This window comes from Giraffa tippelskirchi, chromosome 6 (assembly GCF_054371585.1).
Source record: "Giraffa tippelskirchi isolate mGirTip1 chromosome 6, T2T-mGirTip1v1.2.pri, whole genome shotgun sequence".
Lineage (NCBI taxonomy): Eukaryota > Metazoa > Chordata > Mammalia > Artiodactyla > Giraffidae > Giraffa > Giraffa tippelskirchi.
The window spans coordinates 131,562,004-131,583,624 of NC_137280.1; the positions used below are offsets into that span (position 1 = coordinate 131,562,004).

The window sequence follows — 21,621 nt, forward strand, 5'->3', positions numbered from 1 at the left end:
CCTTATCGAAATGTGTCTGACTAGTGTCACAAAGCAAATATGACTTTGAGTCCTGTTAGTCATTGGCACTTTGCGTCTCTTTTTTCCCCTATTCATGCTAATTACTATAGGCTCATTCCTTAACTCACCTGAGAGACAGTCACAGGGGTCCATATTTTGTCAGGTATCATTCTGAGTAGTTTAGAATGCACTATCACTCAAACACTATTATCTCATTTTCATTCACACAACAGTCTAGTGAGGCAGGCATTATTTTCATCTTAAATTTTCATGAATGAGGAAATGGGTTCAGAAGCCTACGTGCTGTATGAGAGCCACTGATCAAGTCACCAACAGCATTCAGGGTCAATTGTCTCATATTCTGAGCTTCATAGCATGGACCATGGAAGGACAGGTTCTTCCATATCACAAGGAGACCTATGGTGGCAACATTATAAGCAAAGACTTTGGAAATATGCAGACCTCAACTGTTGCTGATGTTGTTTTAAGTTTGTTCAGAAAATTGAGAAAATAATTGTCTACCATGGATGGTTGTTGTCATAACTAAATTAAATAGTGTATATAAAGTCCTAGAATATAATAAGGTTTTTGAAATGGAGACTGTCAGTAATAATGTTAACAATAGAATATAATTGAACTGTGATGTGAGTGGTATGAGACTTTGTAGTACATGAGAAAACATATATAACAACATGAAGTATAACAGGAAGTTTGAGAGTTGGGTAGAAGGCTTGAGGGATTGTAATTAGAGATAAAAGGATAATTGGAGATGGCTTCCTGTGTAGTGATGGCATCCTTGTTGGGTCCATTCTGGCCTGGTGGGCCCTGGCAGCCTAAGAGATGGAGCACATGTTTATGTGTGGCCACCAAGTTCACAGAGCTTTGTTCCACTCCTGCTGGGGAGGGACGTGACCAGTGAGAGATGAGGTTCATGCAGCTAAGACCTTGTGAAAGAAGTTTGTATGGATGAGAAGCTGAGCCTGGCTCCCAAGGGGAAGCCCTCCACCCTGGCTGTCTGGTTTGTGTTGAGAAGCGGAGTCAGTCTTTGATTACCTTGGCCAACAAGCCTTTCTCACAATGGCTGAGGAACTAAAAAATTAGGATCATTCTGGCAGCTGCTGGTATGTTCTGAACCACAACATTTGAATTTACTCCAAGCCTGGAAACCAGCTGCCACATGGAGTGAAAGATGAGGGAATTTCACATGCCCAAGAACCTAAAAGCGGGGAACTTGCTCTGGAAGGAAATGAAGTCATAGTTCTTATAAGCATAGCATTTCCTCCAGATTTGGGGAACAGAGCCATGACTTAGACAGCTTTACTATTATAATGTATATTTAGAAGCTGGCAAAATTTAGGGAATGTGGCATGTTGATCATTTATTTGCACACATTTTCAATGTTGACAAGGAACATAAGGTATTATAAGTTCTCCAGAGGATGACTCATTTCTCCTGTTTTTTATCTTGGGCATTGTCTGAGAGTAGTGAGAAACACTGTGCTGAATTTTAATAAATTTTCTTCCATTTCCTGTACATTTATACATATCTCCTCAAGAAATAGCTTAGTTAATAGTTACTGAGTGTCTGCCAACTGCATTGTAATAGATAAATATATACATACTTACGGCAATGTATTTTTGTATATTGTGATAGGTAGATAGAAACATACATACATGTATTTAACTTATTTTGAAATAATTACAGATCTACAGGACTGTATGCAGGTCAAGAAGAAACAGTTAAAACTGGACATGGAACAACAGACTGGTTCCAAATTGGGAAAGGAGTATGTCAAGGCTGTATATTGTTACCCTGCTTATTTAACTTATATGCAGAGTACATCATGAGGAATGCTGGGCTGGATGAAGCACAAGCTGGAATCAAGATTGTCTGGAGAAATATCAATAACTTCAGATATGCAGATGACACCACACTTATGGCAGAAAGTGAAGAAGAACTAAAGAGCCTCTTGATGAAAGTGAAAGAGGAGAGTGAAAAAGTTGGCTTAAAACTCAACATTCAGAAAACTAAGATCATGGCATCCAGTCCCATCACTTCATGGCAAATAGATGGGGAAACAATGGAAACAGTGACTTTATTTTGGGGGGCTCTAAAATCACTGTAGATGGTGACTGCAGCCATGAAATTAAAAGACATTTGCTCTTTGGAAGAAAAATTATGACCAACCTAGACAGCATATTAAAAATCACAGACATTACTTTGCCAACAAAGGTCCATCTAGTCAAAGTTTTGGTTTTCCAGTAGTCATGTATGGATGTGAGAGTTGGACTATAAAAAAGCTGAGTGCTGAAGAATTGATGCTTTTGAACTGTGGTGTTGGAGAAGACTCTTGAGAGTCCCTTGGACTGCAAGGAGATCCAACCTATCTATCCTAAAGGAAATCAGTCCTGCATATTCACTGGAAGGACTGATGCTGAAGCTGAAACTCCAATACTTTGGCCACCTGATGTAAAGAACTGACTCATCTGAAAAGACCCTAATGCTGGGAAGGATTGGAGGTGGGAGGAAAAGGGGATGACAGAGAAGGAGATGGTTGGATGGCATCACCGACTCAATGGACATGAGTTTGAGTAAGCTCTGGGAGTTGGTGATGGACAGGGAGGTCTGACGTGCTGCAGTCCATGGGGTCGCAAAGAGTCGGAAATGACTGAGCGACTGAACTGAACTGAGGACATTTCAAAGGTAGTATAGGGAGGTTTCTGTGTACACTTCATCTAATTTTCTCCAATGATTATATCTTACCTAATGATAATGTGATATCAAAACCAGGAAACTAATATTGGTACATGGTATGCATAATTCTATGTCATTTTGTTACATTTATAACCACTCCCTGACTCAAGATACAGAACCTATCACCACAAAGATTTTTCCCACGCTATCCCTTTATAGCCACATCCATTCCCTTCCCTCCACCATTTCTAACCCCTGGGAACCCAGTAATCTGTTCTCTACCTCTGTAATTTTGACATTTTGAGAATGTTGTATAAACAGAATCACATAGGTAACCTCATGAGATTGGCTCTTTTCATTCAGTGCAATGCCCTTGAGATCCACCCAAGTTGCATGTATCAATAGTCCATTACTTTTTATGCTGAGTAATAGTCTATGGTATGGTTGTACCATAATCTTTTTAAGTAAATTGTCCTTTTGAAAGGATATTTTGATTATTTCAGTTTTTTGAAATTAAAAACAGAATTGCTATGAACAATCATGTATGGGATTCACTTGGATATAAGTTTTCATTGCTCTGGGGTTAACACTCAGAAGCATTGTTGCTAGGTTGTATGGTAAGTGCATGTATAGTTTTAAGAAAGCACCAAATTATTTTTCAGATTGACTATACTACTTTACATTTCTACCAGCAAGAGCTGAGAGATGCAGTTTCTCTACATCCTTGCCAGTATTTGGTATTGTCACTATTTTTTATTCTATCAATTCCAATAGGTTAGCAGTGACATCATAGTCTTGATTTGTATTCCTACAGTTACATTGCTATATTTAAACACCCTTATTGGAATATAATTCACATACCATGTAATTCACACTTTTAAAGTGTACAATTCAGTGGCTCTTAGTTTACTCACAGAGTACTATATCCAGTACAGTACTGGATATTTTAGAATATTTTTATTAACCTCAAGAGAGACTCCTTATTCCTCAGCCATTAACTTCAGACTTTCCACCTCTTCCCAGTCCTAGGACACTAATTTATTTACCACCTCAATAGATTTATCTATTTTGGATTTTTTATATAAATGGAATAATCTAATGTATTATAATTATAATATAATATAATACATGGTCCTTTGTGACTTGCACCTTTCACTTAGCACAGTGTTTTCAAGCTCCATCCAAGTTGTAGCATGCATTATCACTTCATTATTGCCAAATAATGCTCCAATGTATGGTTATACTATGTTTTGTTTATCCATTTATCAGTTGATAGGTATTTAGGATTTTCCACCCTGGGGATATTATTAACAATGCTACTAAGAATATTTGTGTGCAGGTTTTTGTGTGGATATGTTATAAATTCTCTTGGGTATACACCTAAGGGTAGAATCACTAGGTCACATGGTAACTGTATGTTTAACCATTTGAGGAACTGCAAACCGTTTTCCAAAATGGCTGTACTATTTTATGTTCTCACTAGCAGTTTATAACGGTTCCAGTTTCTCTCACATCCTTACCTAAAGTTATTATTATCTTTCTTTTTGATGAGTGTCATTCTACTTGGTATCTCATTGTGATTTGCATTTCCTTGGTTTCTAATGATGGTGAGCATCTTTTCATAGCTTCATTGGCCATTTACATATCTCCTTGGGTCAGGAGGATCCCCTGGAAAAGGAAATGGCAACCTGCTCCAGTATTCTTGCCTGGGAAATCCCATGGATGGAAGAGCTTGGCAGGCTACAGTCCATGCGGTCAAAAAAGAGCTGGACACAACTTAGTGACTTAACACAAACAACATAGCTCCTTTAGTGAGTGATTTTGAACTTTGGTCACTTGTTAATTGGCTATATGCTGTTTACTACTGGGTTTGAAGATATGCTCATATATTTTAGATACATGTCCTTTATCAGATACATGATTTTCTGAGTTTTCGCTTATTCTGTGGATCATCTCTGTGGATCATCTTTCCACTTCAGACTGTTTTTTGAAGCACGGTTTTTAATTCTGATCATGCCCAGTTTCACTTTTCTTTTGTTGCTTATGTTTTGGTATCGTATCTAAGAAAATATTGCCTAATCCAAGAACATGAAGATTTACATCTTTCTTTTAAGAGTTGACACTTTCAGCTCTTACACTTAAGATTATGAAAGATTTTGAGTTGATTTTTGTATATGGTGGAGATAGGAACCCAAATTCATTCTATTACATGTAGATATCCAGCTGTCCCTGCACCATTTTTTAAAAAGGCTATTTCCCCTCTGTTTAATTGTCTTGGCATTCTTTCTTTCTTTCTTTTTGGCTGTGCTGATTGAGGGATCTTAATTCCCTTAGACCAGGTACTGAACCCAGTCCCTTGGCAGTGAAAGTGCAAAGTCCTAACCACTGGAGTGCCAGGGAATTCTGTCTTGGCATTCTTATCAAATCAACTGACTGCATGCCATATATTTTAGAACTGTGTTGTTGTTTTTTTTTTTTTCCTATCCCCAAACTCTAGTTCCTAAAAATTAAGCAATTTAAGCTTCCAAAGGGTTAACTCAAGCTTGATCTAAAGCTTCAGGAGCAAGGACTTTTAAAACTGTGAAGAGTCACTTGTCCTTTATGTTAAATGAGATCCAGGCACTTTTTAGAGAGTAACTTTAGATCTGGAGAGGAAATATCCAGTGGCTTCTTTGGATAACTATGGGGAGAAGTGAATAGGAGAAATGGGCCAAGAATACATGACAATCTCAAAGATAACATAATTTTTTTCAGTTGTATCTTTAATTAGTCTTGGTTTTTGTTTGTTGTCTGGCCTCCCTCTATTCTCCAGAGCATAATATGGCCTCACTCTGGCTAAAAATGCAGGGTTTTGCATTAGATAAACAGGGGATCCAATCCCAGATCTTTTGTTGCTTCCTACCTGTTTGATCTCTTCCATCCTCAGTTTTTTCTTTTGCAAAACCAGAATGAAAATTTTGTCTACCTCAATGGATTGTTTGAGCATTAGGTAATACAAATAATACATAGCACTGCCATGGTATGTTAAAACATTATCCATTATTATTTTCTCTATCCAAAATAAAACCTTATCTGTCCTGTGTTGTATTCCCTTGAATTCTGCTATGTAAGATGAGATAATCCGCTAATATGATTGAAAAAAAAAATCCTACTCACCTCTTCATAGGTTTGACATATTTTTCTTTGAGGGAGTAGTGAATATTTCAGTTTTCTTGTATGCCTTAATTTCCTGTGTGTATTACAAGCTGTATTAAATCACATTTACTATTTGGGGGTTTTAAGGGTCCTAAAGTAATACTAAGCTTCTATTACCATATGATAGAAAGGGAGAAAGTCCAGGAATCTCTGAAACACTGTGGTCCTTCCACCTACTCCCTATGACCTTAGGCAAGCTGCTCACCTTCTGTGAGCTTTGCTGTCACTACTTGTAAAATGGGAGTAAAATATCAGCCCGGACTATTGTACAAAGCTGCTATGATATTTGAAGGAGGTAAAAAGGGTGCAGAGCTTTAAAACTGTGAAGTTTGCTATATATGAGATGATCTGTATTATTTATTGAAGTTCACAACCAGTGAACTCTAACAAAATATCATTTTTTTGTTGTTATTTTTCATTTATACTGTACTACTCTTAAGAGATATAAAGAGACAGTAAGGTCACATCACTGTGGATGGCATCACCAACTCGATGGTCATGAGTTTGAGCAAACTCCAGGAGTTGGTGAGGGACAGGGAAGCCTGGCATGCTGCAGTCCATGGGGTCGCAAGGAGTCAGACACGACTGAGCGATTGAACTGAAGGTCACAAGCTCTAGGTGTGAAACAAAGCAGGGAGTCAAACTCAGAATGCACAGCTGTGGTTCAAGGCTTTAAGATGTTTTGAAAGGTTAATGCCAGTGTTTTTATATTCTGTTCTAAAATCTTAGTGGGCCGGCTCTCTCAATGCTTTCTTTCTTAGTTGCATGATCTTCGGGAACAGGAAATAGATGAACTCATAATTTTAAGGGCCTTAATTTTAGGGCCAAAGAAATGGTCCCACAGGCTTTGGCCTAGCCATTTAAGAAATCTGATACTCCATTGTGTGTGTATGTGTGTGTGTCATGCATATGTGCATAGTCACAGCAAATGTATTTGAAATTCACTAATCCTTACAGTTTAACATCAGGTTCTTTTGCTACATTCAAATACAATTAAATTATTCAAATGTATTTAAAAATAGGATCTATTATAGGACTCTATTGGACTTCCCTGGTGGCTCAGATGGTAAAGAATCTGTCTGCAATGCAGGAGACATAGGAGACATGGGTTTGATCCCTGGGTTGGGAAGATTCCCTGGAGAAGGGAATGGCTACCTGCTGTAGTCTGCCAGGTTCCTCTGTCCATGGAATTCTCCAGGCAAAAATACTGAAGTAGGTATTTTGGGGTTGCAAAGAGTCGGACACGACTAAGTGAATGACACACACAAAGGACTCTATTTTCCTAAAAATAGCCTCAACCCTTATCCTTCCACCTGAATATTTACGAAGAAAAATGTCTAAGATGATGGTCACCTAATGATATGATAATTCTGTGTGGTATAATTTTGGGGGAAATTTTACTCTCACCTATATATTTTCCTAAATTTTTGAGGATTTCCCCCAAACTTTTTATTTTAAAATAATTATAGAGACTTCCCTGGTGGCCCAGTGACTAAGATTCCATGCTTCCAATGCAGGGGGCTTGGGTGTGATCCCTGGTCATGAAACTAGATCCTACATGCTGCAACTAAGAGTTTGTAACCCCAGCTAAAGATCCAGCATGCTGCAATGAAGATTGAAGATTCCATGTGCTGCAAGTAAAATCTAGCATAGCCAATAAATAAATAAAAATAGTTTAAAATAAAATAATTATAAACACAAAGTTGAGAAAATAGGAACCCCATGTAACTTCTCCCTATGGTAAAAACTTACAACTGTAGTATAACAGCAAAGCCAGGAAACTGACTTTGGTATGATACAAACTACACAACCGATTCCAATTTCACCAGTGTTGACATGCACTGATTTGTGGTGACTCCCCATCTTAATTCTATTTAGTCTTCAGTGAGCACTGCTATTATAGGGGTGGAGTTGGGGTACAGAGCACACTGCATTTCATAAGGATGACCACGTACCTACTTTGAAAAGGCACATCATCACTAATATGGTAACAAATTGACAGGAAGTGACCTCATCCTTCCAAAATGACTGGTCAGGATGTGCTTGAGCTGGCTCGTACCACCCTTGAAGGCCAACTGTTAAATATTCAGGCATTTCATCATTGGTAGCTTGAAATCAGCCATGGTGGAAGCATTTGCCTCAGAAACATCTGCAAAGAGTGTAAACCAAGGCTCACTCTCTCCTCCCTGAGCCTGCTTACCACATATCACCGCTTGCCTGGCATTGACAGCTTGTCTCAGATGATCCAAGTTCCCCACATATGTCTCCTCAACTGGGTCTCCTCAACTGGGTCTCGGTAAAATCTTAATTCCCAGCAGGACTTCTCCTTGTCACTGACGATGCTTTTGTCCTCAGGGCTGTTGTCTAGGCAGCCAGATAGTCTTAAAAAAAACAAAAAAGAATTTTCTGTTAATGGATTCTAATACCTTAATTATGACCATTCTCGGTAACTCACTTTCATTTTGCCCACGGGCTTTCTGGAATATGTATTTATTTTTTAACTCCAAGAGAGCATTTAGGGGAGTGAAAGAGACAAGCAGTAGAAGGGGTAGTGGAGATAGAAAAAGCAGTGGGGTCTGGAGTGCCCTGCCCATTCTCACCCAGCAGGCAGTGTGGAGTCACCCACACTTGGGGTCACCACTGTCTTGACTCCCCCGGTCCCATCTTTTTCTCTATAGGTGATGGGAGGTCAGTAATTCTTTCTCCTGAGGCAAATGATGGGAACTGGGTAGAGAACTTTGTTTTCCACTTGAAAATGGGTCAAAAGGCAAAACAATTCTTTGCAGATCACAGTGGCTTCAGAAGCTTTTACGTATATGATGAAGGGCCATATCCTTTCATCATTAGTCAACAAGTGTGCTATGTTTCCTGGTACCCTTAGTATATTTACTTGTAGACAGAAAAAGAGTAGAATCAAAAACGAACCTTTGCCATTCTGTCTTCTCCCCTTGTCTAAATACGTTGCTCACTTAGACTTGTGTGGACTGTTAGCATGTATAGTCTAATGCAGGCACTGTGGGGAAGTATTAAATGTTCTCTCCCCTCAAGTTTCCACTAACTAGAGACAAAGAGCACATTGGCAACACAGAACAGTAAAAAGACCACATACTTTCAAGTGAGATCTGAGTTTAAATCCTAGCTTGACGACTTACTAGCCGAATAAACTTTGGCAAGTTAGCAAACTTTTATGTGTTGGTTCACTCAGTAGTAAATACAAACTTGTTAAAAGCACAAACCATAAGAACTGGGCCCCTATCCTGTATCATGCATTTTGTGTCTATTTTTATACAGTTACATTTTACTTTATTTAAATTTAATCCTTACCAAAACCCTGCCAGGCAGGTTGTATCATTTCAATTTTATGGATGGGAAAATTGAGCCTCAGAGATATTCATGTACTTTGTTAAGGTCATAGAGACAATGGGGAATAGAACTGGGATTCCAAAGACCACTCTGGAGTCCATATAACCTATGAAAAAATGTATTAAAAAATTCAGACACTTGGTAGGAGCTCATTCAGTTCAGTTCAGTTGCTCAGTCATATCTGACTCTTTGCGACCCCATGAACCACAGCATGCCTGGCCTCCCTGTCCATCACCAACTGCTGGAGTCTACTCAAAACCATGTCCATTGAGTCAATGATGCCATCCAACCATCTCATCCTCTGTCATCCCCTTCTCCTCCTACCCTCAATCTTTCCCAGCATCAGGGTCTTTTCAAATGAGTCACCTCTTCACATCAGATGGCCAAAGTATTGGAGTTTCAGCTTCAACATCAGTCCTTCCAATGAACACCCAGGACTGATTTCCTTTAGGATGGACTGGTTGGATTTCCTTGCAGTCCAAGGGACTCTCAAGAGTCTTCTCCAACACCACAGTTCAAATGCATCAATTCTTCAGCGCTCAGCTTTCTTTATAGTCCAACTCTCACATCCATACATGACCACTGGAAAAACCATAGCCTTGACTAGTCGGACCTTTGTTGACAAAGTAATGCCTCTGCTTTTTAATATGCTGTCTAAGTTGGTCATAACTTTCCTTCCAAGGAGTAAGCGTCTTTTAATTTCATGGCTGCAATCACCATCTGCAGTGATTTTGGTGTTGTTATTCACATATATATATAATTAATTACAGGTTAGCTATATTGATAATTATTTTAATATAATTATGTATCATAATACACAGGGTTATGTAATACATTATAGAATGCATTAATTACATGAATTAATTATACATATTTTAAGGGGAAAGTTGACTAAACTTGGAGCTGGATGATCTGACCCACAGTTTGGCTCTGCTCTTTATTAGTTCTGCCAAAGGCAAGTCACTCACACACAATTCTCCTACACAGGCATGAGCGAGACATGGTAACTGTTCAATAAATATTTGTTGAAAAATGAAGAAATAAAGGAATGAATAAACAAATGAAAGAGTAAATGTTTGTTTCTTCTGGGCCTTAAAAAATGACTTTCATTGTGGTGAAAAATTAAATAGTTAATGCTCAAATGAAAACTTGTCAGGGGCAGTCCTAAGATGGCGGAAGAATAGGACGGGGAGATCACTTTCTCCCCCACAAATTCATGGAAAGAACATTTGAACGCTGAGCAAACTTCACAAAACAACTTCTGAATGCTGGCAGAGGACATCAGATACCCAAAAAGCAGCCCATTGTCTTCAAAAAGAAGTAGGACAAAATATAAAAGATAAAAAGAGAGACAAAAGAGTTAGGGACGGAGACCTGTCCCAGGGAGGGAGACCTGTCCCGAGGAGGGAGTCGTAAAAGAGGAGAAGTTTCCAAATGGTGAGAGGGTTTCCTCTCACCGGCGGGTTTGGGGGAAGTTTTCGAATCTCGGAGGGCAACATAACCGGGAGGAAAAATAAATAAAATTCACAGATTACGTGCCTAAAGGCAACTCCCAGGAGAGAAGTACCCCAGACACTCGCATCCGCCACCAGTAAGTGGGGGCTGAACGGAGAGGAGCGGGCGGCACTGCTTAGGGTAAGGACCCAGCCGGGATGCCCTGAGGGCAATCTGAGGGAGCTAACGTGAGATAGTAACCTAAACTGTGGGACAGCCAGACAGAGAAAACTAACCCGTGAAAAGCCCAAACCTAAGGCACTGCCGGCCCGCTCACAGAACAAAGGACTGAGCGATACCAGAGAAGAGTTAGCCGGCTGCGGACCGCCCCATCCCCCGCCGGACACAGCGGGCAGGCGGGGCCACCCAGAGCCGGAAAGGGGCAAACTCGGCCCCAGAGAGGGCACCCCCTACCACACTGCGAACAGGCTTCCAGTTTCTAAGCAAAGACTGCCTGAGATCTCGGAGGGTCGACAGCCGCCGGGAGGGTCTCAGCCAGAGACCAGCTCCCCAGAACTAACACAAAGCACACCAGAGCCGGGCGCGCCCAGAAACCGAGGCTGGGACCTGGGAGGTGAAAAGTCGCACTGCACCTGAAGGGAGTGTGGTCGCCAAACACCTGGCTGCCTGAGCTTTTCCAACCAGGGAACAGCACAAACCACGGGCCCACCTGAGTCTGCGCCTTTGTGGAGTACCTGAGAACCTGAACCTGAGCGGCTTAGACCTGTGAAGTGCACGCATCTCAGGGCCCACTCCCCGGAAGAGTAACCTGAAGCCTGAGCAGGGCAGACTGGGAAAGCACACACACCGTGAGCGGGGGCAAACCCAGTGTGGCCGAGACACTGCGAGTTCTCCACACATACGCCAGTGATACTGGTTTGCAGTGTTCCTCCCTCCCCACAGCACGACTGAACAAGCAAACCTAAAGAGATCACCTCCGCCCCCTTGTGGCAGGGCGGAAATTAGACACTGAAGAGACCTGCAAACAGAAGCCAAATAAACCGAGGGAACGGCTTTGGAAGTGACAGGCCAACAGATTAAAAATCCCTGTAGTTAACACAGACTACATTGGAAGGGGCCTATAGATCTTGAAAAGTGTAAGCAGGAACAAGGAACTATCTGAAACTGAACTGACCCCACACTGCCCACAACAGCTCCAGAGAAAGTCCTAGATATATTTTTACTATTATCATTTTTTTTTAATTTTTTTCTTTTTTTAAGTCCTCTATTACTCCTTTAATTTTCATTTTCAAATTTCATTTGTATAACCCACTATTACCTTGCAAAAAAACAAAGACCCTATTTTTAAAGTAAACTTCATATATATTTCTTATACTTTTTGTGATTTTTTAAAAATATTGTATCTTTTAAGAGTCTAACCTCTACTCTAGATTTTTAATCTTTGTTTTATAGTATTTAATATCAATTTTGTACATTTAAGAATCCAATCTTCAGTACCCATTTTTACTCAGGAGTGTGATTACTGGCTTGATTACTCTCTCCCCCTTTTGACTCTCTTTCTTCTCCCCCAGGGCACCTCTATCTCTCCCCCACCCTCCTTCTCTTCTCAACCCAATTCTGTGAATCTCTGTGGGTGTTCTGGGCAGAGGAGAACACTTAGGAAACAGAGTACTGCCCAGATCTCTCTCTCTCCTCTTAATTCTCCCCTTTCTCCTCCTGCTCACCTCTATCTCCTTCCTCCATCTTCTCTTCTCCATGTAACTCGGTGAACCTCTTTGGGTATCCCTCACTGTGGAGAATCTTTTCACCATTAACCTAGAAGTTTTATTATCAGTGCTATATGGATGGAGAAGTCCTGAGGCTACTGCAAGAATAAGACTGAAAACAAGAGGCAGGAGGTTTAAGCCCATAACCTGAGAACACCAGAGAACTCCTTACTCCAGGGAACATTAATTAATAAGAGATCATCCAAAAGTCTCCATACCTACACTGAAACCAAGCTCCACCCAAGAGCCAATAAGTTCCAGAGCAAGACATACCACGCAAATTCTCCAGCAACGCAGGAACATAGCCCCAAGCATCAATAAACAGGCTGCCCAAAGTCACAGCAAACCCATAGACATCTCAAAACTCACTACTGGACACTCCATTGCACTCCAGAGAGAAGAAATCCAGCTCCACCCACCAGAATACCGACACAAGCTTCCCTAACCAGGAAACCTTGACAAGCCAATTGTCCAACCCCACCCACAGGGAGGAACCTCCACAATAAAGAGGAACCACAAACTACCAGAATACAGAAAGGCCACCCCAAACACAGCAATCTAAACAAGATGAAAAGGCAGAGAAATACTCAGCAGGTAAAGGAACATGATAAATGCCCACAAAACCAAACCAAAGAGGAGGAGATAGGGAATCTACCTGAAAAAGAATTTAGAATAATAATAAAGATGATCCAAAATCTTGAAAACAAAATGGAGTTACAGATAAATAACCTGGAGACAAGGATTGAGAAGATGCAAGAAATGATTAACAAGGACCTAGAAGAAATAAAAAAGAGTTAATATATAATGAATAATGCAATAAATGAGATCAAAAACACTCTGGAGGGAACTAACAGTAGAATAATGGAGGCAGAAGATAGGATAAGTGAGGTTGAAGATAGAATGGTGGAAATAAATGAAGCAGAGAGGAAAAAAGAAAACAGAATCAAAAGAAATGAGGAAAACCTCAGGGACCTCTGGGATAATATGAAATGCCCCAACATTCGAATCATAGGAGTCCCAGAAGAAGAAGACAAAAGGAAAGGCCATGAAAAAATACTCGAGGAGATAATAGTTGAAAATTTCCCTAAAATGGGGAAGGAAATAGTCACATAAGTCCAAGAAACCCAGAGAGTCCCCAACGGAATAAACCCAAGGCAAAACACCCCAAGACATATTAATCAAATTAACAAAGATCAAACACAAAGAACAAATATTAAAAGCAGCAAGGGAAAAACAACAAATAACACACAAGGGGATTCCCATAAGGATAACAGCTGATCTTTCAATAGAAACTCTTCAGGCCAGAAGGGAATGGCAGGACATACTTAAAGTGATAAAAGAGAAAAACCTACAGCCCAGATTACTATACCCAGCAAGAATCTCATTCAAATATGAAGGAGAAATCAAAAGCTTTACAAACAAGCAAAAGCTCAGAGAATTCAGCACCACCAAACCAGCTCTCCAACAAATGCTAAAGGATCTTCTCTAGAGAGGAAACACAGAAAGGGTGTATAATCTCGAACCCAAAACAATAAAGTAAATGACAATGGGATCATACTTATCAATAATTACCTTAAAAGTAAATGGGTTGAATGCCCCAACCAAAAGACAAAGACTGGCTGAATGGATACAAAAGCAAGACCCCTATATATGCTGTCTACAAGAGACCCATCTCCAAACAAGGGACACATACAGACTGAAAGTGAAGGGCTGGAAAAAAATATTTCACACAAACGGAGACCAAGAGAAAGCAGGAGTCACAATACTCATTTCAGATAAAATAGACTTTAAAATAAAGGCTGTGAGAAGAGACAAAGAAGGACACTACATAATGATCAAAGGATCAATCCAAGAAGATACAACAGTTATAAATATATATGTACCCAACATAGGAGCACCACAATTTGTAAGGCAAATGCTAACAAGTATGAAATAAACAATAACACAATAATAGTGGGAGCCTTTGATACCCCACTCACACCTATGGAAAGATCAACTAAACAGAGAATTAACACGGAAACATAAATTTTAAATGATGCAATACACCAGCTAGATTTAATTGATATTTACAGGACACTTCACCCCAAAACAATCAATTTCACCTTTTTCTCAAATGCACATGGAACCTTCTCCAGGATAGATCACATTCTGGGCCATAAATCTAGCTTTGGTAAATTCAAAAAAATTGAAATAATTCTAATCATCTTCTCTGACCACAATGCAGTAAGATTAGATCTCGATTACAGGAAAAAAACTATTAAAAATTCCAACATATGGAGGCTAAACAACACGCTTCTGAATAACCAACAAATCACAGAAGAAATCAAAAAAGAAATCAAAATATGCATAGAAACGAATGAAAATGAAAATACAACAACCCAAAACCTATGGGACACTGTAAAAGCAGTGCTAAGGGGAAGGTTCATAGCAATACAGGCTTACCTCAAGAAACAAGAAAAAAGTCAAATAAATAACCTAACTCTACACCTAAAGCAACTAGAGAAGGAAGAACTGAAGAAGCCCAGGGTTAGTAGAAGGAAAGAAATCTTAAAAATTAGGGCAGAAATAAATGCAAAAGAAACAAAAGAGACCATAGCAAAAATCAACAAAGCTAAAAGCTGGTTTTTTGAGAAGATAAATAAAATTGACAAGCCAATAGCCAGACTCATCAAGAAACAAAGGGAGAAAAATCAAATCAACAAAATTAGAAATGAAAATGGAGAGATCACAACAGACTACACAGAAATACAAAGGATCATAAGAGACTACTACCAACAGCTATATGCCAATAAAATGGACAACTTGGAGGAAATGGATAAATTCTTAGAAAAGTATAACTTTCCAAAACTGAACCATGAAGAAACAGAAGAGCTTAACAGACCCATCACAAGCACGGAAATCGAAACTATAATCAGAAATCTTCAGATAACATCACTCATTATCAGAGAAATGTAAATCAAAACCACAATTAGGTACCATTTCACGCCAGTCAGAATGGCTGCTATCAAAAATTCTACAAACAATAAATGCTGGAGATGGTGTGGAGAAAAGGGAACCCTCTTACACTGTTGGTGGGACTGCAAACTAGTACAGCCGCTATGGAGAACAGTGTGGAGATTCCTTAAAAAACTGGGAATAGAACTGCCATATGACCCAGCAATCCCATTGCTGGGCATACACACTGAGGAAACCAGAATTGAAAGAGACGCGTGTACTCCAATGTTCATCGCAGCACTGTTTACAATAGCCAGGACATGGAAGCAACCTAGATGTCCATCAGCAGACGAATGGATAAGGAAGCTGTGGTACATATATACAATGGAATATTACTCAGCCATTAAAAAGAATACATTTGAATCAGTTCTATTGAGATGGATGAAACTGGAGCCCATTATACAGAGTGAAGTAAGCCAGAAAGAAAAACACCAATACAGTATACTAATGCATATATATGGAATTTAGAAAGATGGTAACGATAACCCTATATGCGAGACAGAATAAGAGACACAGATGCATAGAACAGTCTTATGGACTCTGAGGGAGAAGGTGAGGGTGGGACGTTCTGGGAGAATAGCCCTGAAACATGTATATTATCATATGTGAAACAGAACACCATTCCAGGTTCGATGAATGAGACAAATGCTCAGGGCTGGGGCACTGGGATGACCCAGAGGGATGGGATGGGGAGAGAGGTGGGAGGGGGGTTCAGGATGGGGAACACATGTAAACCCATGGCTGATTCATGTCAATGTATGGCAAAAACCACTACAATATTGTAAAGTAATTAGCCTCCAACTAAAATAAATAAATTAATAATAATAATAAAAAAGAAAACTTCATTGTCAGTAGTCCGAGTCAGAGGTAACCCAGAACACAGCGGTTCCTTATAGCGACCCACTGTGGTGATTAGGGTGTACTGCAAGGGTTATTGCACAGGTTTTCTAGTAAAACCCAGGATTTGCCTTGACCGGTCTTTGCTTCTCCTCTGCAGCCTATTAACCCTAGACTGAGGAAGAAGATTTTGGCATAGTCCTCTAGCTGAATGCCTTCTTACCCAAATAATATTGCAATGCTCTGGCATAATACATTTTGCTTGGCTTTGTTAGAGAGTGCCAGGAGTCAGGAAAGATCTTGAAGCCAGGGATGTCTGAGGGTAAGATGCATATATTGCTCTTTCACAGTTTATGGTCTTATATTGACCTTTTGAACTATGTCCTTTTATACTTATAAATGAACTGAAAACATTACAAATAGTTAAAATGTCACGTATGAAGCCTGCTGTTGATCCAGTCCTTTTATCTCAAGCCACACATTAAAACTTTTGGTACTAATCCTGCTATATATATCATTTAGTTCTCACAACAGCCTAACAAGAGAAATTATTTCATTTATCCCATTTTACAAAACAGAAAGGAAGGCTTCAAATGTTTCAGTAACTCAGTGACACATACTGACTGGCAGAGCTAGGACTGGGACTCAGACTGCCTTCTAAACACAGGCGTGTATGCTTAGTCGCTCAGTCATGTCTGACTCTGTGACCCCATGGACTTTAACTCGCCAGGCTCCTCTGTCCATGGAATTCTCCAGGCAAGAATACTGGAGTGGGTAGCCATTTCCTCCTCCAGGGGATCTTCTCAACTCAGAGAGCGAACCTGTATCTCCTATGTCTCCTGGATTGCAGGCAGATTCTTTACCCACTGAGCCATTAGGGAAGCCCATTGTCTTCTAAACACATATTATCTCTCATAATAGAGTAGAAAGAAAAGTAGGCCAGAAAGAGGAAAGACCGACATAACTGGGATTCCGCTTTACTTCCCTCGGTAAATAAAATGGAAGTACCTGGCTTGTTTCGAACTGTCCTTTCCAACAGCGGCCCCGGCAGAACTCGGGAGACGCCAGCACTAAGCAGGATCTTTTGTCAATTACAGAGTGACGTATAAAATGCCATATATAGTTAAGAATGGCAGACCAAAGGAACAAAAGCTTATCTAGCCAATGTTTTGTACAAACAATCAGAAATTAGTGCTTTTTTCCATTCTTGTGCTTCTTGGGTGGTAAATGTTTTTGAAGGATAAGTCCCTATTTTTTCTTTAAAAAGTCCTTTAGGAGACATGTTTTAGCAAAGACATTTAAATATAACACTGTTATTTAAAATAATTCAAGCGCATTCACATAGAGCAACTCTAGACACAATAACATACCTTCCTTTTGTCTGTGCTCTGGGAAGAACTTGCTTTGGAAGTTGAGAATTAGGAAGGGAATCTGATGAACCGCCTTGACCCTTTTCGTCTGGAGTCTTAGCAAGTCTGGAATATTTGGAGACTGTGTAATAGGGCGCAAATTTCCCTGAGCCTTTGTGTTTGCAAATGAATTTGCTGCCTCAGGGAAAGACAACAACTCAGCTTCTCTGAAGTAAAGAGACTGAAAAAAAACCAATATAGTAAAAAACCATGTCAGAAGAGCGGACAATACAGTATTTATATTTAGATTATTGCTTTCATATGGACATGTGGAAGAGAAACACACGACCAAGGGTTAAAATGCCCCCATAAAATCAACTTCAGATTTTCTTTGCGCTGACACTTTTTTCCTGGACTTTTAGACAAATGCTTCCCTCCTGTGGGCAGAGAGTAGAATACAGGGGAATAGAGAACAGCAGGAGGATAAGGGAAGCGAGTAGGGAATGTGTTTGTCTTTTTGCCTGTTTTCTGAAGAGTGTTTGATTTATGGGCCAGAATCATTGTTCAAAAAATAAGATAACAAAAGGAAGAAATAACAAAACCAACCAACAAAGCTCCAGCAACAACAATAAAATAACTTCCCAAAAAATGGCCCAGTTTACCTATTTCCATGCTCATAGAGCCCTCCTTAACCGTCCAAATGAGAAGTGATACTCTTCTAAAAAATAAAACAATGAATATAACAAAACGGAAACAGTCTCACAGAGAACAGGTTAGTGGTTGCAAGTGGGGAAAGAGATGGGGGCGGGGCAACACAGAGGAAGAGGATTAGAGGTACAAACTACTAGGTATAAAATAAATAAGACACAAGGATGTAACGTACAGCACAGGGAATATAGTAAATATTTCCCAATAACTTTAAATGGACTATAATCTATGAAGTATTAAGTCTCTTATATGCCTGAAACATAATGTAAATCAACTCTACTTCAGTAAAGAAAATGGAAAAAGAACTCCCTCTGCCACCTAATATATAAACAATAGAATTAAGATAATTTAGTGAGATTCTGCTAGGTATTAGGAAATGTATTAGATGCCGAAGATTGAAAACTGGGAAATGCATATTCTCTCTCAAATAACTCAGATTTCATTGGGTGTATAAGTGGGAATAAACAGAACAAATAATTATAATTACCTGGTAAAATGACAAGACTAGTACACGCAGAATGTTTTGGGAAAACGAAGGATGTTGCGTCCAACTAATGAGGAGGAGGATAGCTAAGCTGAATCTTCAAGGATTAGAAGATAAATCCAGGACACAAACGGCCATGCTGAGAGTTTGAGTCTTATTTCCTACAGCTGCGTTAGACAAAATAAGAGCCTTGTATTGGCTGCAGGGTCTTATCCAAGTCTCAGATCCCATGTTTATGTTATGAGTTTAGTTCTGTAAGCATTTGAGAGTTAACCTCAGGTTAGGCAAGGGAAAGCAAGGAGTAATTTCAAAGATGAGAACAAGCAGCTATGATTGCCACATAAAATCAAGCTGGAAGCAAGTTGGGTGTACACGAAGAGGATACAACTAGAAGCAGTTAATGTAACTAAGAAGTTGCTGCAAGGGTTCATTTAGATGAGAAGCTCTTAATAGAAGTGACGGAGAATAGAAGATAGGTGGGAGAACTAAAATCGATAGAACCTGTGAAGGATTGGATATGGAGGGTGAGGGAAAAGCTGGAGAGAGTTAAGCCCACGAATCTTTCATAACTCCATCTAACATCTCTCCCTGATTGGGAGAACTAGGAGAGGGAGCGGAACTGAAATGAAAGATTAATTCAGGATATTTAGTGGATGGTGGTACCCCTAAGGCTTTTAACCCTCCCGTATTGATTGCTATTTCGTTATTTCTGGAACTTAACTGTTTTATTTTACCAGAAGGCCATTGAAAACAAGGAACATATCTTGTCTCATATTCCTTAGAATGGCTTTTGAAAAACACTCCTTCCAAATTGTTAAAAATGTCATTCTCATAAAAATTAATGAGCACGTCCAAGTTTTATGTACTTCATTATATAAAGAAACCAGGAGAATGACCTGATTCAGAAAGATCTGAAGAATGGGGCAAAGTATGGAGAAATGAAGATAGGATGCTAGAAACCAAAGTAGTCAATTTGCATGTAAGACAGATCCCTAATCTTTGAGTTTTTCTATCAAGAGAAAAGAAAAAAAAAAGTCTTACCTTATCAATTTTCTGCAAGTTAGCTTCTAACTTTACAGGGCTGTAAAACATTTGGGCTGTCATCAATTGATGCATTTCCCCAGGGTCAAAAGACTTTTTCTCAATTGACACATTAGAAACCATCCTGAAATGAAATTATAAAGACAAGTACTCATCATTTTGCTTTATTTCCAAGTTTTGAATATTTTCTACATATTTTCCTATAGTGGCTCTAAGGATATTTAATGTGCATTTAAGAAATATTGAATTTATATCCTGTGTCTATACAAAAATACATTTGAGGTAATGTAAATTAAAGGAAAAAGAGTAAAAATCAATAAAGTAAAAAGAAAACAGAAATAACTGATGATTCCATAATTGAATATTAGATTTGTTCATTCATTGCTAGTCAGTCAGGGCAAAGTAATTTACATAGTAAATTATTTAAAGGAAGAAGAATCCAGTTCCTGAAGTAGCTGTTGTTTATGTTTCCTCCTTCTCCTTCTAAATTCTAAGAAAAGAGTGTCATGAGGAGCTTTACGAAGATGATAAAGATGCAGTGGCCTTTGTTCTCAATATTTTTACAGTAATTACAGGTACAGATTCCCAATACCTCTTTGTTATAGAGCCTATTGATCAAAGCCAGTGATGTCCTATTTATATGTGTATCTGCATGCAAAAATGCATTTGTTAAACACATGTTTATTTGGAGCATTTTCAGTGAGTAAAAATGTCTTCATCATCCACTCTCACATTCCATATGTAACTACAAACTAGCTTAAGTAAAATAAGCATTCTTTATCAGCCGCTGGGCACAAGTCTCTACCCGTGGGGTGGGTAAGCCCTTGATCACACATCTGCACCCCTATGAAAGTGGCTCACCTGTAGGTCAGAGGCAGAGCTATGCGGCCTGAGCCTGCAAGAGGCGTCTCTTTGTGTGGGCTTTGCACGAACTGAGTGGATGTTGTCCAATCGGCACTAGGTAGGAAGTGTCCTTACCCCTATTAATGTCTCCAAAAAACACTGCGTGCGTGCATACTCAGTTGTTCAATTGTATCTGACTCTTGGTGACTCCATGGAGTGTAGCCCACCAGGCTTCTCTGTCCATGGAGTTCTCCAAGCAGGAATACTGGAGTGAGTTGCCATTCCCTACTCCAACATGGGATACTTCCAAATTCTGGAGCTAGAAGAAGTCAGCTGAGCTGTTGACATGATAGCATATTTGAGTGATATACCAGAATTGGAGTTCATCAAAACAGAGGTTTTCATTTATAACATTAGACAGAATTCATAACAATAACAGAATCACGGCATGCTGATATGCTTGGTACCTTTCTCATACTTAGGCAGTTGTAAGCCTTCATCAGGTGATGTAGATGTGATGTCTTGTGAACTGCGGTAATGTCTTATTCTCTGTTTTAGGGATTTGACATGGCATGGGAGATGGTTCCTGTGGACAGGTAACAGGACTTGGTAATGAACTGATGAGTGACAATTTTTGCCAGTTAAAGATAAGAAGTTGCAACTGAAAGGAGAACCATTCATAGCAAGGATTTTTCAAGCCAAGCCCCAAAGTCTAATCTTAATTTTAATTGTTCTCAATAGTGACCTGTAAAATTATACCTCACTTTGTGATGGAATTCCAGTTGAGCTATTTCAAATTCTAAAAGATGATGCTTTGAAAGTGCTGCACTCAGTATGTCAGCAAATTTGGAAAACTCAGCAGTGGCCACAGGACTGGAAAAGGTCAGTTTTC

The 21,621-nt window shown here is 39.5% G+C and overlaps 2 protein-coding genes across 8 annotated transcripts in view; both read right to left on the reverse strand.

Moving 5' to 3' along the window:
* The window catches only part of DPYSL3 (dihydropyrimidinase like 3), a 222,413-nt gene that overhangs the window by 188,240 nt on the left and 12,552 nt on the right, over positions 1–21,621 (reverse strand). Inside the window, exons 2-5 of one of the 7 annotated variants that reach the window (XM_081495648.1) lie at positions 19,887–20,010; positions 18,849–19,012; positions 17,675–17,894; positions 8,090–8,270 (exon numbers count right to left, since the gene is read on the reverse strand). The gene's annotated coding sequence lies outside the window, so the exon portion shown is untranslated. Of the gene's footprint in view, positions 1–8,089; positions 8,271–11,416; positions 11,661–17,674; positions 17,895–18,848; positions 19,013–19,886; positions 20,011–21,621 lie in introns of those variants that run through there. The other 6 variants (XM_081495646.1, XM_081495650.1, XM_081495643.1 and 3 more) reach the window with 6 other exon arrangements.
* The window catches only part of JAKMIP2 (janus kinase and microtubule interacting protein 2), a 207,336-nt gene continuing 191,943 nt past the window's right edge, over positions 6,229–21,621 (reverse strand). The window contains exons 22-25 of the transcript XR_014055484.1: positions 19,887–20,010; positions 17,675–17,894; positions 8,090–8,270; positions 6,229–6,503 (exon numbers count right to left, since the gene is read on the reverse strand). The gene's annotated coding sequence lies outside the window, so the exon portion shown is untranslated. The remainder of the gene's footprint in view (positions 6,504–8,089; positions 8,271–17,674; positions 17,895–19,886; positions 20,011–21,621) is intronic.